General features: G+C 49.8%; 1 protein-coding gene across 7 annotated transcripts in view; it reads right to left on the reverse strand.

Annotated features, from left to right (window-relative positions):
* The window catches only part of PKNOX2 (PBX/knotted 1 homeobox 2), a 280787-nt gene that overhangs the window by 83185 nt on the left and 181868 nt on the right, over window positions 1-15734 (reverse strand). For 5 of the 7 annotated variants that reach the window (XM_086678761.1, XM_086678764.1, XM_086678766.1 and 2 more), the window contains exon 3: window positions 14626-14732. The exons of the other annotated variants lie outside the window; for them this stretch is intronic. The gene's annotated coding sequence lies outside the window, so the exon portion shown is untranslated. The remainder of the gene's footprint in view (window positions 1-14625; window positions 14733-15734) is intronic. 7 annotated transcript variants of the gene reach the window in all.

The following is a 15734-nucleotide window of genomic DNA, read 5'->3' on the forward strand; positions in this document are numbered from 1 at the left end:
TGCTGCCCGGCAGTAATTGGGCTAGGGTGCTGGGGTTGGGGGCTCAGGGCCTTAAGGATGAGAAACAAAGTCTAATTGGGAACTCTCTGGCCAGCTGGCCCAACAGCATTTGTGCTTGCCCTCTGACCCTAGCTGAGACTACAGTGTATCCGGTAGGAGGGGGGACAGGACCAGCTTCCCTCTGGCTCCTCACTGTCGCACCTCATTGCCCCAGACGGGAGACTGGGTGGGTGCTTGGCACAGGACATGGTGTGGATGTATTTCTACCCTCTGGACTCTGATAGTCCTGTTTATTTCATCCATCTCGGCCCCCACCCCCGTCTGGTCCAGTTTCTCTCTTAGTGTCCAGGGAAGAAAGTCCCCGCTCCTCTCCCCAGTTATTCGCGGCCCAGTCTTACAAAAGTTCTTTGGAGAAGCTAGAATCCTTGAGGCCCCAGAATCTGATTCATCTGAAGAGTGTTGTAGTTTAGGGCAGAGGGGTGATGGGAGGGAGCATGGACCCTGGGTTTTCCCTCCCTCTCTCCCCCTCCCTCCCTCCCTCCCTTCCTTCCCTTCTTCCCTCCCTTCCTTCCTAAGACACACTGCTGAGGGGCCCCTGGAAGCTCTTCTCCTCTGTCCTCTGACACACACCAGCAGTATTTTCATTATTTTCCTTGCCTTGCTACACGAAGAGGCTGTGGAAGTCCTGCCCCCTGCCTGGGCCTCAATTTCTTCTTTTGCAAATTCCCATGAATTTGCCCATGACCCCGCCTGTGCTTAGGGTCAACAGATCTGGATTCCTTATCTAGCTCTGCCACTTATCTGTGGCTAGTACAAGCCTCTTTCCCCTCTCGGACTGCAAACTGGGGGGTTTCACCAGAATAGTCTGAAAATCTTTGCCCATCATTAGCCCTCAACACAAGCTTTGTTGAGGGGATGGAAATAGTTGGGTTGTAGTTTCATTCCAAAGGCTAGCCAAGCTGGAGCCTTCTCTACCTCACTTCCCATTTGAGAGGGAGGGAGGAGAACCCTGAGGCCAGAGAGCCAGGAGCTCTCCTCAGCACTCCCTGCCCAGAAGCCCCCAGGTGGTTCCCAATCCCCCCCTTCTCCTCCGCCACCCCAAGCCGCCACCCCAAGCCGGCCCCTCTGAGCGGCTGCCTAGGCCTGGGTTCTGACGTCTAGACAGATTTGCAGGAGGCTGAAATAACAGAGTGAACTCAGCAGGAGGGACCAAAAGGCTGCATTAGTAACCTGGCTGGCTGCAACTTCTCCCTCAGGAGCAGCCGCCTCAACCCTGGCGCAATCCCGTTTATTTTCCTTCAGCCTAGAGCCGCCTCCAAAATGATAGTCTCTGGCCCAGCTCCCTTCCCAGGAGCCGCCTGTAGGTGGCACCTCGGAGCCCCACTTTAATTGCATTATATAATATAATCTGTTTACTAAATCATGTAATCAGTCGCCTTAGGATTTACAGCTTCGGATGTGTATAGAGAATTGGACTTTGAGTCAAATTTAAAAACAAATAAAAATGAGAGGCAGCTGTTGCTGATAGTGTGATATTCATCTTTTGGAAACAAATTCACCCCACTGCTATAAATTATGCTTGGAAAAAAAGTGTTGTTGGTGGGAAGGAGTTGGCTAGGTCTCCTGTGCTGGCAACTCAGAGCGATGAATCTTGAAATAACGGTGTCAACCTGTCACTGATTTCATGTGACTCTGTGGATTTATCTAAAGAAATGCAGGGGCGCGCGCGCGCACACACACACACACACACACACACACACACACACACCCCAGATTTCTTTGCAAAACCCTGGAAGGGCTAGAAATCTGAAGCACGATGGTCACTGTGCCCGGTTTATGGAGTCAGCGGTGGGCAGTGACAGGGCAGGACCAGTGCAGGAATGGTGGAGAAGACAGAGGTGGGAGGGAGGATGTACCTGTGGGCTGTGAAGCTGTAAAATCTGAGAAGGTCTGGTTGAGAAGGTCACTGTTTGCAAGCGAGGGAGAAGTGAAGGGCCTTTGAGGAATGAAGGGGAAGGGGCCAGCCCCCCAGGAGCCCACCAAATGCTGGACCAGGTGCTGTAGGAACTGGGTGTAGCACAGGGGCCGGAGGATTCAGGCGACAGGAATGCCGTGGCCTGGTGGACGTTGTTTTGCCCCCGTCTTTCTGACCGTGGGTGCTGGGGGCAAATGGAAGTCCTCCAGTGTGTTAAGAGCAGAGCAGGTCCAGAGTGGGGTGTGGGAGACTGGAAAGTAGTTGTGTCTCTGTTACTGAAGGCCAGACAGGCAGGAGGGGAACCAAGCAGGCTTTGCACTCAGGATCAGACCCCTGCTCACTACTGTCCTGAAGGATGGCTGGCTGAAGCTCCAGAATGAGCCACCGCTCCACCATGACCCAGGTCCCCAGGGATACTGCACCTGGCATGGAGCCCAAGTCATTGCAGAATGCCCTAGCCAGCAAGGCCACTTCCCTGGTGCCCCTCTGCTTCCTGCTTGGTTCGTGGGACCCTCGATAGGAAAGAATTCTCTAGTGACTTCAGCAAGACAGCAGGCAACTCAGACCCCTCAGCCACCAGAGCTCTTTGAACTAATTATCATTTGCTACCTTTCTGGGAAGCCCACTTGGGTGGTGGTACCAGGTCATGCCCTATTATTATGATGCTGGTCTCCAGGGAACAGAGTGGAGACAGAGCAGAAGCCAGAGTGAGCTTTAACTAGGACTGCTGGCTTCTGACTCCCTGGGAGATGTGAAAATGTCTCTCTCTCCCCACTTTTCTCTCCTCCTTCAGCCCTTAACTGCCACATGGGGCAAATGGTCTTTGGAAGGGGTAAGAGCCTTCTGTGAAATCAGAGAAGGCAGGGACCCTTCCGCTCCCCTATACCAGGAGTATAGTCTCTTCCAGACGGCTGTGGTCCTCCTTCCAAGGGCCTCCACTCCTCTCCACTCCCCGCTCCTGAAGCATTTTGTGGTTTGGTCTTTATCCTGAATAGCAGTATGTCTTCCGTGTGTGTGGCTGGGTCAGCAGGTCATTTGTGCACTCACTGACCCAAGCCTAGAGACCCCATTCTAGGAGGAGAGGTTTTGTTTTGTTTTTGTTTTTGTTTTTGTTTTAATCCACACTGGATCCCTCTGTGCACTCAGTTTAGTGATGGGACGCTCAGTGGTCATGGAAGGCAGAGGATTCGATTCCGCCCTGGGTGTGAGTGGGGCTGCTGGCAATCAAAGACCCACATCACCCCCTGACCAGCTTTCCCAGACATGAGCCCCCATCTTGACCTATTGCTTCCTGCCATGCCTCTTTGACACATGAGGTTCTGAGCACATCAGGGCCCAGACTCTGGGCACATCAGGGCTGATGCTTTGTCCCTCGACTCCCCCAGTTTAGCTGTTTTTCAATTTGTCTTCAAACACATGGACCAGGGTCAGAGTTAGGATAGCAGCTCATGCTCATGCTCTGCTCCAGCCCTCTTTCCTGCCTGCCCCCTGCTTCCCCACGCCAGGGCCAGAAAGTGACAGAACCCCCTCTCCTCCCTGCCTGGGCTGTCACACCTTTCACGGCTTCAAAAAGCTGCTGATATATTTTACAAACTGAAACAGCAATTTAATTCCCCCTGATAGCAGCAATTGTCCATTAGATCTTCCTACCGAGGAGCTTTAACAATAATTCCTTTCATCCGACTGCTTGCTTCTTCTTGATCTGAGAATCAATCCCATAAATAGCAGGCAAGAGTTTTCACATTACTCTCCCCCTCCAGCTTTTAGCATTTTGATGAAGATTCTCATCTCCTCTTAAAGCACTTCACAACTTGGCAATTTTTCCCCCTTTGGTTCCTTTAAACAAAATAAAACAAAAAAACAGAAAGGGGTGGGGGGAGAAGCATGCTGGTTATAAGGGTAAGCACTGCCTTTGCATGTGCCTCACAGGTAAGTGGTTTGCGCTTTCACCTGCCTGGAGGCAGGGATGGCAGCAATGACCTCCAATGGCCACCTCCAAACTGCTGAAAGTGGGTGCTGTTCTACCCCACAGGGGCACCATGTTGGGGTCCTAAATTTCACACTCACCCATGGCTGGGGCCAGCTTTTGCCAGCAGCGATGCCTGACTTGGAACGTTTCTCCCCTTCCAGGAAACATCTCCCTTGGTGCTACATCTCAAGAATGGAGGGGGGGGGGTGGGTCATGCTGTTGCCACATGGGGTAGAGTCCATGTGAAGGTTCTGTCAATGAGCCTCTCTCCCTGGGCCTGTGGCCAAGTTCCCACCCATCACTCAGGCAACTCTCAAACCTAGAGCTGGGATTCTGCCCTCTGTTTTACATTTCCAGCCACTCCATCCAAATAGCCTGAGTGGGTGAGGTGGGGAGGGACAGGGAAAGGAGAGAGTCACAGGCCTTTCATTCAATTATTTCTCTTTTCTTTTACACAGGCAGGCAGCCCTGATGGTCAGGGGCAGAGGAGAGCCCTTCAGCTCTTCCACAGGTATAGGGAGGGTGGATTGCCAGGGCACCTGGGAGCCCTGGGCTGCTCCCCCAAGACACCATCACATGCTCTCTTGTCTGCACACACACACACACACACACACACACACACACACACACACAAATCTAAAAATGAACCCAGGGACCGAAATCCCCCTCGACAAACCTGATCCCCAGGTTTATTATTATTTGTCAAGAGCTGACGGCAGCCGCTGCTCGGGAACAGAGCTGAGAAAACAACACAGGCTGGGCCCCTGAGGCTCACAACTCAACAGAGACAGAGGAGCAGCTCAGATGCTGGGGATCCCAGATGGGAGGAGAGCTTCTGATTCTTGGAGGAGCGAGGCAGTTACCTCCCTCTCATAAATCTTTCTCTTCTCTGAGGCAGGCACACAGGGAGGATAGCACTCCTGGGGAGCTGGAAAGAGGAAGGAAAGCAAGAATGGGCTGGGAGGGGGGTGGGGCAACAGGACTGTGAGGAGGGTGGCATCCATAGAGATAATGGACCCTGACTCCCATCCCATCTGTCCCTTGTGATGCTCTCAGATTCTCCTGGAACCAGAGGATCCTAACGGGGTCAGCCAGGCTCCTTTTGGTCCTCAGAACCATACCATGTCCTCTGGCTGGATGATACCTGGTTCCATTTTTTTTTTTTTTTTTAAATGGCCTCCAGAAAGAAATGGTCAAGAGTCAGGGTTGTTGGAGCAAGTGGCTCTCTGGCTCAGCTTATCATAGAAAAGCCACTCATCCCTGATACTTCCTTCCCCAGCTCATGGAAGGGAGGGAGACCAGGTAGAGTCTAGAGCAAGGAGGTCCACTCAGGGAAGGGGGAAAGGATGCCCAGGGGCCTCCCTCAACTTGGCGTCACTGCTGTTGGCAACAAGGACAGGTCCACTGGCTCTGTGTTCCTCATCTGTCAGGAAAGGGAGCCCCAGGGAAGGGAGGATAGTGCCTGCCATGTGCAAAAAAGTGATGCTGGGCAGAGAGCGCATTCCTGGGCTTTGCCAACCAGACTCAAGCCCCAGCGAACAGACATGCTCTCTATCACCTAATGAGAGTTTTCCTCCATGCTTTTTGCTGTGCTTCTCAGCTGCCAACAAGGTCTCTGTATCACACTCTCATGTCCTTTCCTTCATCAAAATTTTGCTCAAAACTCTACTCTTCCATGAAGGAGAAGTAGAGCATGGATGATCACTACGTGTGTTTCTATATTATGGAAAATCTGCTTCCCATCCACATGGCCTATCTTGCCCGTTGAACCCTGTGCTCCCTGGTGGACCAGATCATGGCTCTTCCTTGCCTTTCCTCTCTAGGGGGGGAAAAATCTTATGAGATAGAGATTTCACAAGCTCTATCTCCTCACGGAGCTTGAATATATACACAGTTACAATTTAATTTCTTTGGCTTCCTGTTAAAATGTAAAACAAACAAACAAATCCGGAAAAGATAGCTCTTCCAGTTCCAGCAGTCACTTACACCTCAGTGAGAATGAGTGTGTTTCCCTGGAGCAAATTTTGATAGGGGTGAGATGGTAAATGCAATTAATAACAGCTGCTGTGCATTGAGCTTTCCCCACGCCCCAGGCATTATGCTAAGCTTCTGATGCACATAACCTTGTTTATTTTTTCCCAGCCACCTTATGGCATAGGCATGATGGCTGTCCTCATTCATGGACGTGGAAACTGAGGCTTAGTGCGGCTGAGGAAGTTTCCCAACGTGACACCCCGTCTACTTTCAGATTCTGAACATTGAACCTAGAAGTCCCAGGGTGGAGGCGGGAAACCCAGAGGAGGAGAGAGGCCCCCGGGGAATTGGGGAAGTACAGAAAAGGCAAGGATGAGTGTGGAAACAAGCTACTGACTTTGAGTTGGGCCATCCACTACAGGCTGCCCTTTCACCTTCACATGCCCTGCATTTCCACGAATTATATTCTAGCAGTGCCCCTAAACATCCTCCGAATGCCAGATCTGGGCATCTGTGCCTCCATTAATGCACACGCACTTCACGCCTTTGGAAGGTGCTTCCACTTAGACAGCAGTTCGCTTCTGCCAGCCCTGTCGTCTTTGGACGGCAGCGTGTGCGCACCTCCATTTAAATATTTTATTGCATTTTGCTCTCATTATTTCATAAAAATGAGTGGAAGGTGGAAAACTGGAAGTGCTGATACCAGTTATAAGAAGTAGGGGTCTCGTAAACATAATACCACTGAGACAAACATGGAGAACATTAAGCGTGCTGAAAGAGGCGAGTCTTGAGTCTCCGTCGTAGACTCACTGGACTGTGGGTTCAATTATGAAGGGAAAGAACAAAATTAAAGAATGAACAGGAAACGACAGAAGTACAAGGTTGAAGACTGCATCTAAAAGGTGATGCGTAAGTGGTAATTGGGTCATGTGCTTTAGCTGTCTGGGGGCACGGCTCTCCGGACTCGTGCAGAGCGAAAGCAGGGCCTGCCTGTAGGCTGACCCCACACTCTGTGGCACCAGGGCCAGGGCTCTGACTCACATTGACTGTGATTCCGTCAGCCTCTCCTTCCTGTCAGCCAGACCCTTGGGCTCTGCTCGGCCCAGGTGGGGCAGCCCAGGTGGGGCCGGGTGGGCTGGAAGGGAGCGCGCCGGTGACTGTCCGCCTGCTCTCCACGTCTCCCCTTGGAGTTCTTTCCCCACCCCACCCATGATTTTCCAGGGACCACCCACAGCTGCAAAGAAGCCCCTGCTCTGGGGGGGGGGGGGGGGGACGTGTACCCACGACTCACAGGTGAAGAGGCACCTGGCTGTATCTTTGGAAAGCCTGCCCAGTGGAGCAGTATTGGTTTTTGCAAGTTGGGGCAGCTCATCCTTAGGGGGCATCCCATCTCTTGTCCTGTCTCCCCAAGTTCTAGCTTTATCCCCCTGCAGAAGCTCCTTCCTGCCCACCCTCCTCTCTCAGCCCAGAGGGACTCCAGGCAGCCATCTAAATGGGTGGCCAATGAGGACATCTTTGCAGGCCCAGCAGCGGGGTTATTCCCCACAGCCTCCCAAGCAGGCAGCAGCTAAACAGAAGTGCAGAGGACCAGAGCTGTGTTCCACTTCCCACTGGCTCCTGCCTGTCCCCTGCCGAGCCCCATTCCCTTTAAACTCCAGCCTTGGAAAGGGGTCTGTAGTTCTCTGGCTTCTAATAGGGAAACCTTTACTCATATGCTGGCCCTTTCTACTGCACTCAGGCACCAAGAAGTGTTTCATATTAACTTGTCTGAAAAGTATAATTCACCTCCAACCTTAATTCTGCCTTTTGCAATGCCAACTCACATTCTATCATGGTGGTCCCCCAGTGGAAAGAAAGAGTCCTGACTTCAGTACAGAATCTTTGTGGACTTGAAGTTCAAATTTGTGCCTCTACTTTCCCCCTCTTCTCTCTCCAGTAAGAGGGGACCCCATTCGTCATAGCAGGGCAAGGACCAGGGGATGGAAGAAGAGAAGACAATTTTGCCCAGTAGACTCTGGCCCTTGGGGACCAATTAGGATTCTCTGACTTAGAACAGAGGATGATCTTCTGGGATCTGATCTCTTGTTAATCTGGATCTTCCATTTTCTGGCCCTCTCAGGAAAAAGGAGCAAAGCATCTTGGCTCCCAGATCTAGAGGTTAGATCTAGAGGTTCTGTCCAGAGCAGGTCGGTCTAGGCAGTCAGGGGAGCTGCATGTGAGGTGTCTGCTCCCAGAGCAGTATCTGGGGTGGGGAAGAGGGGCAAGTGAGAATTCTCACCCAAGATGCCTCCCCCAGGGTACAAGGTAGCCTAAGTCTGGGGCATATCTGAGCTATCGGCAGGCCGCTCTAATCTTTCTTCTCTTTTTAGGGCCTGGCTGTCTCAGGTCAAAGCATCTGCTGTGCAGCATTGCGGAGGGAAGTCTCTTTGTGCGGGAATTCTTAAAAGTGAAAAAAAAAAAGATCTCACTTAATGAGACACTTGCCATGGTCAGAGATTATTTCGCTAATGGGACCTGTGTGTGGAGGGGAGCTGAGAAGGTGTAGGGAGCAGGGAGATGAAGAGGAAAAGAGGCCCATTTGAGAATGATCAGGAAGGTCAAGGAGAGAGGTCCCCAAGGGGGACAGGCAGGGGATGCTGAGCAGATGAAAGGCTCGGGGAAATGTCGGTAGTGGGAGGCTGGCCGCTGTGGCTGCCCTCCTGCCCAACCTCTGCCTTCCCCTCCCTTCTCACTCCTCAGTTTTTTCCCCAATCCCAGGAGCAGCAGGGACTCCGGGCTCCAGGGCGGACTGTCAGAGGACTGGCAGAGTGGAAGCATCTTGAGCAGTCATGAGGTCTGACTTCTCTGCTCAAATGAGAAAACTTGTCCAAGTCCATGCAGTGAGTTGAATATAGGGACCTAACTAGAACCCAGGTCCCAAGGAACAAATTCGATAATCATTTACTGAGCGCCTACTATGCACCAGGCTCTGTGCTGGGCAGTGGAAGTTCCAGGAGGAAACAGACAAGTGAGCAGGACAAACAAAGGAATAATGAAATGAACATATCCCTGAGCTGAAGCAAGACAGGTGACTATTTCGGGTTGAAAGTGGTCCCAAGGCCTGAGTAGGGGTAATGAAAAAAAGAAAGGTGCAAACAAAATCAAACACACAGTGGTGACATTCTCGAACTTGCAAAAGAAGAGAAAATTGAATGTTTCCATAAGTTCTCATTGCAAGATTGGAGATAGGAAGACGGTAGAACAATGTCTTCAAGACCTGAGAGAAGAAGGTTTTGATATGAGATTCTGAGCTCAATCGAATTATGCATCAAGTTTGAAGACAACATAAAGCCTGTTTTGGACATGAAGGAACTCAGAGTTTATTTCCCACCCATCAATATCAGAAATAATTAGCGGGGTATTCCAGTAAAACAGAGGAATCAGAGGAAGAGGGCAGCGTATACATAAGATGGTGGCAACCTGATGTGACCCAGTGGGAGGGAAGAGAGCTGGATGGGAATGAAGGGTGGGCGGTTACCCCTGGGGGCTTGGAAGATTCTACTGCAGCAGCCAAGTTGTAATGTAGAGGGTTCCATTTCCTTTTCCCTGGTCAAATCACACCATTCAATTCTGTGGTTGGATAATATTTCCATCTTACAATCAACCTATAGTTGAAATGCAGAGGGAACTACAGTGATAGACTATAAATCTTCTAAATCTGTAAAACCGCTATTACACTACATAAATAAAACATAGAGTTAATTATATGTAGTACTATGTGCTATATAGTGTAGAACATGTAATATATACACACTATATTCTTTTTGTTATTTTTTTAATATCTATTTTTAATGTTTATCCATTTTTTTTGAGAGAGACAGAGACAGAGTGTGAGTAGGGGAGGGGCAGAGAGAGAGGGAGACACAGAATCCGAAGCAGGCTCCAGGCTCTGAACTGTCAGCACAGAGCCCGACGTGGGGCTCGAACTCACAGACAGTGAGATCATGACCTGAGCTGAAGTTGGGCACCTAACCGACTGAGCCACCCAGGCGGCCCAACACCATATTCTATATAATACTATATATTAAAAATAGATAATGTCAAACATGGTTTAATAAAAATTATCAAACTAATTCAAATTGGAAGGGGAGAATGTGTGCTAACTTCCCTGGCTTTCATAGCAGGGAGTTAATAGATAAATACAGAAATGAAGAAAGAGGGACGTAAGTATATTATATAACATAGTAAACATTGGCCACCAAATAACTAGAATCAGAGACTGTTTGTTGTGGTTGACTTTGGATTGTTGGACTTTGTGGGTAGAGGTAGGGGAAAGAAGGGTCACTTTTTATTCTATTTTGTGCCTTTTACCCTGCCTTTTCCTCACATACATACTTTACTTCAATTTAACAATACCTAAAGTTAAATAATGAAATATCCATCTAAGAGAATACTATATTCAGCAGTTGAAAATAAGGAGACAATCTATTTATTTTCACCTGAAAAGCTGTTCATTATGTAACATAGGTTAAAAGGAAAGTTTTTTTTTTTTTTTTTTTTAATTTTTTTTTTCAACGTTTATTTATTTTTGGGACAGAGAGAGACAGAGCATGAACGGGGGAGGAGCAGAGAGAGAGGGAGACACAGAATCGGAAACAGGCTCCAGGCTCTGAGCCATCAGCCCAGAGCCTGATGTGGGGCTCGAACTCACGGACCGCGAGATCGTGACCTGGCTGAAGTCGGACGCTTAACCGACTGCGCCACCCAGGCGCCCCAAGGAAAGTTTTTTAAAAAAGTATTTAAGGGGCGCCTGGGTGGCTCAGTTAGTTAAGTGCTGACTTCGGTTCAGTTCATGATCTCGCGGTTCGTGGGTTCGAGCCCCATGTCGGGCTCTGTGCTGCCAGCTCAGAGCCTGGAGCCTGCTTCAGAGTCTGTTTCCCTCTCTCTCTGCCCCTTCCCCACTCATGCTTTGTCTTTCTCTGTCTCTCAAAAACAAATAAATGTTTAAAAAAAGTATTTAAAATATGATATTTAAGTCTGTTCGCCTAAGCACCCAAACCAGTAAGCTATAGTCCCCTTCTGTGTTCTCTGCCCCGGGCCAAGGGGCTTGCTTTTGGAAGTCTTGCTTGTCTCGGGTTTTTATAAGATGCATATCTGGTTTTGCCACAGGGAAGAGCTATTTTATGTATGTTTCAAGTAACAGATGGAAGTTTTTGATTGTAAGTGGTCAGTCCCAAGACTGGCCTGGAGGAAGCCGCCGGGGAAGGAGGATCTGAGGCTTACAGATGTCAAGACTGAAAGGTACCTCAGACAGCTCCTGGCCCACCTCCCTCCTTTCACAGATGAAGGACGTAGGTGGGGCCTGATAAAAGGTCACTCCATTGAAGTAGTGTCCAGAAAAGAGAACTTGGGCTGTTGAAAGCCAGATTGGGGAGCCAGCCCGTGAGAAGTGGAAGGGCTGGAATGGAGGCCTGAGGCCAAGGCTCTGCAGAGAATCCTACAGGAAGATGTGTGAGGGGCTGGGGGATCTCCTTCAGGGGCTGCTCAACATTCAGATGGCTTGATCTGGAGGTGGAGACCTGGCAAAATTAGACCAGATCACCCTTCCTTAGTGTCCACGGTAGCCGGAAAGGCAAAACATTAATGGAGGCAGGAGGAAGCGTGTTGGGGCTCCTAAGGAGGGGCTTGGCAAGGAGCTGACATTTACGGAGTATTTATCACGCGCCAGCTACTGTGTGAGGTGCTTTCTAGTACGTTATCTCATTTAATCCTCGAAGAAGGCTTCTAAGGTAAATACGATTATCCCAATTGCATAAAAACAATGATGGTCAGAAAAGTTCAGTTCACTTGCCCCAAATCTTACAGCCGACAAACAGCAGAGCTAGAATTTGAGTCTGGGTGCATCTGGCCCCAAAGTCCCTGCCCAAGGGATCAGAGGGCTTCATTAAATATATGTCAACCAATTATAAGAGGAGAAATGTCCTTCCTGAACCGCGAAACAACTAATCCTGTTCTCTTCCTGAGCCCCGCGTGTGTGATCAGTCCCTCTACTCAGTCCACGAATACCCAGGCACACTGGCTGGCTCCTGGGGACCAGGATTTACATTTGCCCAACAGCACAGTGAAAATTCCCACCTGGGAGAGTATCAGCAGTGGAGGCTCTGAGGACTGACATTGCCTCCTGAGGACATAGAGTCCTGCTGTTCCAGAGTCTGGAAGGAGAGGGGCTGAGGATGAAGCATGGGCACAGGGAAGAGGAGAGCAGCTGGAGCTCAGCCGAATTCCTGGTTTCTAGGTGCTCAGCTCCACACCTGTCCTCCACCAATCTCAAGGGCACACTAACTGCTCTTGTGGCCCCTCACATGCTGCCCCCGGCCTCCCTCTGTGTCTCCCTGGGTATCTCTGCCTTCAGGGGGAGGCAGGCAAGCCCAGGAGAGTATGTCAGTTAGGGTTTGTCGGTGACACGTGGAGATCATTAACGAGGCTTATTTTTAAATTGTAATTGCAAAATGTAAATGCTCCCCAAACTGATGTGTAATTGCTACCCCTCCGCCCCAGCCCTTCCCCTCTGGTGCCAGCTTTGCAAGGAGAGAATTAGAAAATAAAAAGGGGGTGGATTATGTAAGCAAAACGATTTTAAAAAAAGAGAACGAGAGAGCTAAGAATTTAAGTGAGACAGCTGGCGGCTCCTCTGATTGCCACACTGCCAGCATTAGCTGCAAAAATTGTCCTTGCCGACTGCACCAATCCAAGCAACGGTGTCAACTGTATTTAGCCCCTGGAACAGACTTGTCTGACATTCAGCAAGATAGTTTGGTGGTCAGTGTGTGTGTGTGTGTGTGTGTGTGTGTGTGTGTGTGTGTGTGTAAGGAGAGTGAGGGGAGGTCAGGATATTTGAGGTTGCCTCTATGTCATCCATGGAAACTTTCCATTCTATAAGACACAATCGGTAGCGATCGTTACCAGTCCATCAAGCCATTTCCATTCTTCCCTTTATTCTAGCATGTAAGGAGGTGAGGAGGGTTGGGGCACCTCCATTCTCCCAGGCATGCTGTGTTCTGTTTGGACTCTAGTATCTGCAGCCTTGGAGTGGAGAGAAATAGGACTCTATCAAGTAGTTCAGCAAGAACCTCAGCATGATTGCCAGTCCCAGAGAAAGTCTCCCGGACTTGGCCACAACACCTGTGCACACAGGTTCACCAGGAGTCTCTAACCCTGTCCCCTTTTCTTTTCCTTTCCTTTCCTTTCCTTTCCTTTCCTTCCCTTCCCTTCCCTTCCCTTCCCTTCCCTTCCCTTCCCTTCCCTTCCCTTCCCTTCCCTTCCCTTTCCTCCTTCCTTCCTTCCTTCCTTCCTTCCTTCCTTCCTTCCTCCCTCTTTCTCTTTTTCTTTCTTTCTATCTCTTTCTTTCTTTCTTTCTTTCTTTTTCTTTCTCTTTCTTTCTTTCTTTTCTCTCTCTCTCTCTCTCTCTCTCTCTCTCTCTCTCTCTCTCTCTCTCCACCTTCTTTAAGACCTCACCACAACTACTGTCTGCAGTGATCTCCCTTTGACATGGCCCTGCACACAGGCTCGTTGAAGGCTGTTGAAAAGATTGTCAACTTGTCCCTGAAATGGACACTGCCAAATCCCTTTGCTCAAGGGTGAAGCCTTGATCACCCTAGATATGTCTTTTTCTCTGGCGTTTACCTCTAGGAGCCACAGCATGCTTCAGCGTGCTCCCCACTGCTTGATACACAGAGCTCCCCACATGGCTAGAAGGCGTAGGAACTGGGACAAGCACTGTGAGCCAGTTCTTGCCCGTGTGGTCCTCTGGAATATCTCTGGCCTTGCTAAATTGGGGAGCTGGCCCTGGGAACATTCACCTTTCTGGTTAACTGTCTCCCTTTCCCTCTCTCCAAGGAAACCAGCTTTTGTGAGGAATCGGGCAATGATGACTGCCCCCCAAAATGAAGGCCGATGAACTGTAAGGTCATGGCAGCTCTAGAACAGCAGAGAAACTTCCAAAGTCCTGGGCAGTGTCCTTTGGAGTTGGGGGCCCAACCTCACCATAACAGATCCAGCCCTTATCATGGCTTACTGGAAAGAAAAAAGGGTTGTTCTGGATAACCGGATTCCTAAATCCCTGCCTATACTTATGTCTTTGAGATCATGAAGTTACTTAAGGGGATTAAAAAAACCCCTATCTGATAAGAAGATTAAATGAGATTCTCCATTCAAAATGCCTTATACATTCTAAAGAACCATTTCGAAGAGTTCATCAGAAACACCTGGAACGCAGTTTCCTCTGTGCTCATCAAAAACACTTGGGGTGCAGCTTCGGTCTTAACCTCGGCTTAGAAATCAGACTCTCTGGTGCAAGGTCCAGGTTGTGCTTTTTAACAAACACCCGTAGGCGGTTCATAGGTGATAACGCTTGCTCCAGAAGGTTGTACAATGTTATCATCACTGTGGATGTAAGCAACAGCCTGTCCATCTGCATCGACATCACTTTATTGTTCCCAGACTGCACAGAAGAAAGAGAGGTACGTAGGGATAAGGCACAACCCTGGCCCTGTCCTCAAGGACCTAAGGGGGAAAGATGTGAAGCAAAATGATACGAGGTGTGTGTTCCTAGGTCGTATATGCTAAGTGCCGGCTAATGTGATGGGCTGCTTCTCAAGGCTTTCAGAAGAAAAGATCATCTGCCTGGAGGGTTTAAATATGTGCTTAAGGATGGAGAAGCATTTCTTACTGTTCGGGTGATCCTGGCGGACTCGAGGATGGCCCTCAGGAGACTCACTCCCTCTTCTCACTCCCAGCTGGGCCAGAAATTCTTCCTGTCACCTGGTGCCAGAGCACCTGTAAAAAAGGGTAGAGCAGCTCTCAGAAGGGGTTAGAGGCCCGGGGGGGGGGGGGGTCAGAGGACAAGGGGGTGCCCACTCTGGTTGTGAGAGAGCATTCCATTTGCTCTACAGACCTCCCTGCCATATGTGCCAGGCCAGTCTCTCTCTTCAGTGTGGCTGTTCGGGCCCACTGAGCCATTTTAGAGCCCAAATCCTTGTCACGGTTCCAAGTGCCCTGTTGTCAACCTTCTGGTCTCCTGATATCGGTTGTATGTTCGGTCCTCTCTCTCCCAGTGTGTGGGCAGGTCTCTGAGTGACTCTGGGCCCTGGGCAGGGCAGAGCTGGCTTCCTGTTCTAAACTGTAGGGAACTCAAAGGAAGGGTAGTAGTCACAACCTTTCTAGATGTGCATCTGAGTCTCAGATCCTTTTCCATCGGCAGACTTTGGCTGGGGTTTGGGGAGACACTACTGGGGGTGGGGAGGAGGTCTGTGGGCAGAAGGGATGAAGAGTCAGGAGGGCAGTGGACCCTGAGCAGAGCCTGGCAGTGAAGGCAGCCTTGGCCTACAGGTGGCTTTGGCTGTACCAATTACTGATCTATTTTTAGATCGAAGTGAATCATTTTGGTTCTCAATATTTGAAATGAACTTAGATGTTCAGAAACTGAGGTTGGTGGTCTGTACTGTTCTCAGGGCTGACCTGACACTTCCCGGACACTTATGTTAATTTTCTTCTTATGAATCCAGGTGCTAATTTGACCCCAAGGAGGCTGCGCTTAGGGCTAGGATGGCAGGGTCACGGGATGGAGGGTGGAAGAGAGCTGCTCCATGCCTGGGCTGCATTTTTAGGGCAGCACCAGGGGGCATACAGCCGAGAGCCCCGGCCCTACAACCAGAGGTAAATGCATCTTTTAACATTCACAGTTCCTTTCTAGTTAACACCATCTTGGTCTCCTTGTAAAAACACATTTGCACCTCAGTAAAGCATGTAATTAACTAGTGACATGACAACAGGAGGAGC

This window comes from Puma concolor, chromosome D1 (genome assembly GCF_028749965.1).
Source record: "Puma concolor isolate L17-30 chromosome D1, mPumCon1.1.hap2, whole genome shotgun sequence".
Classification (NCBI taxonomy): Eukaryota; Metazoa; Chordata; class Mammalia; order Carnivora; family Felidae; genus Puma; species Puma concolor.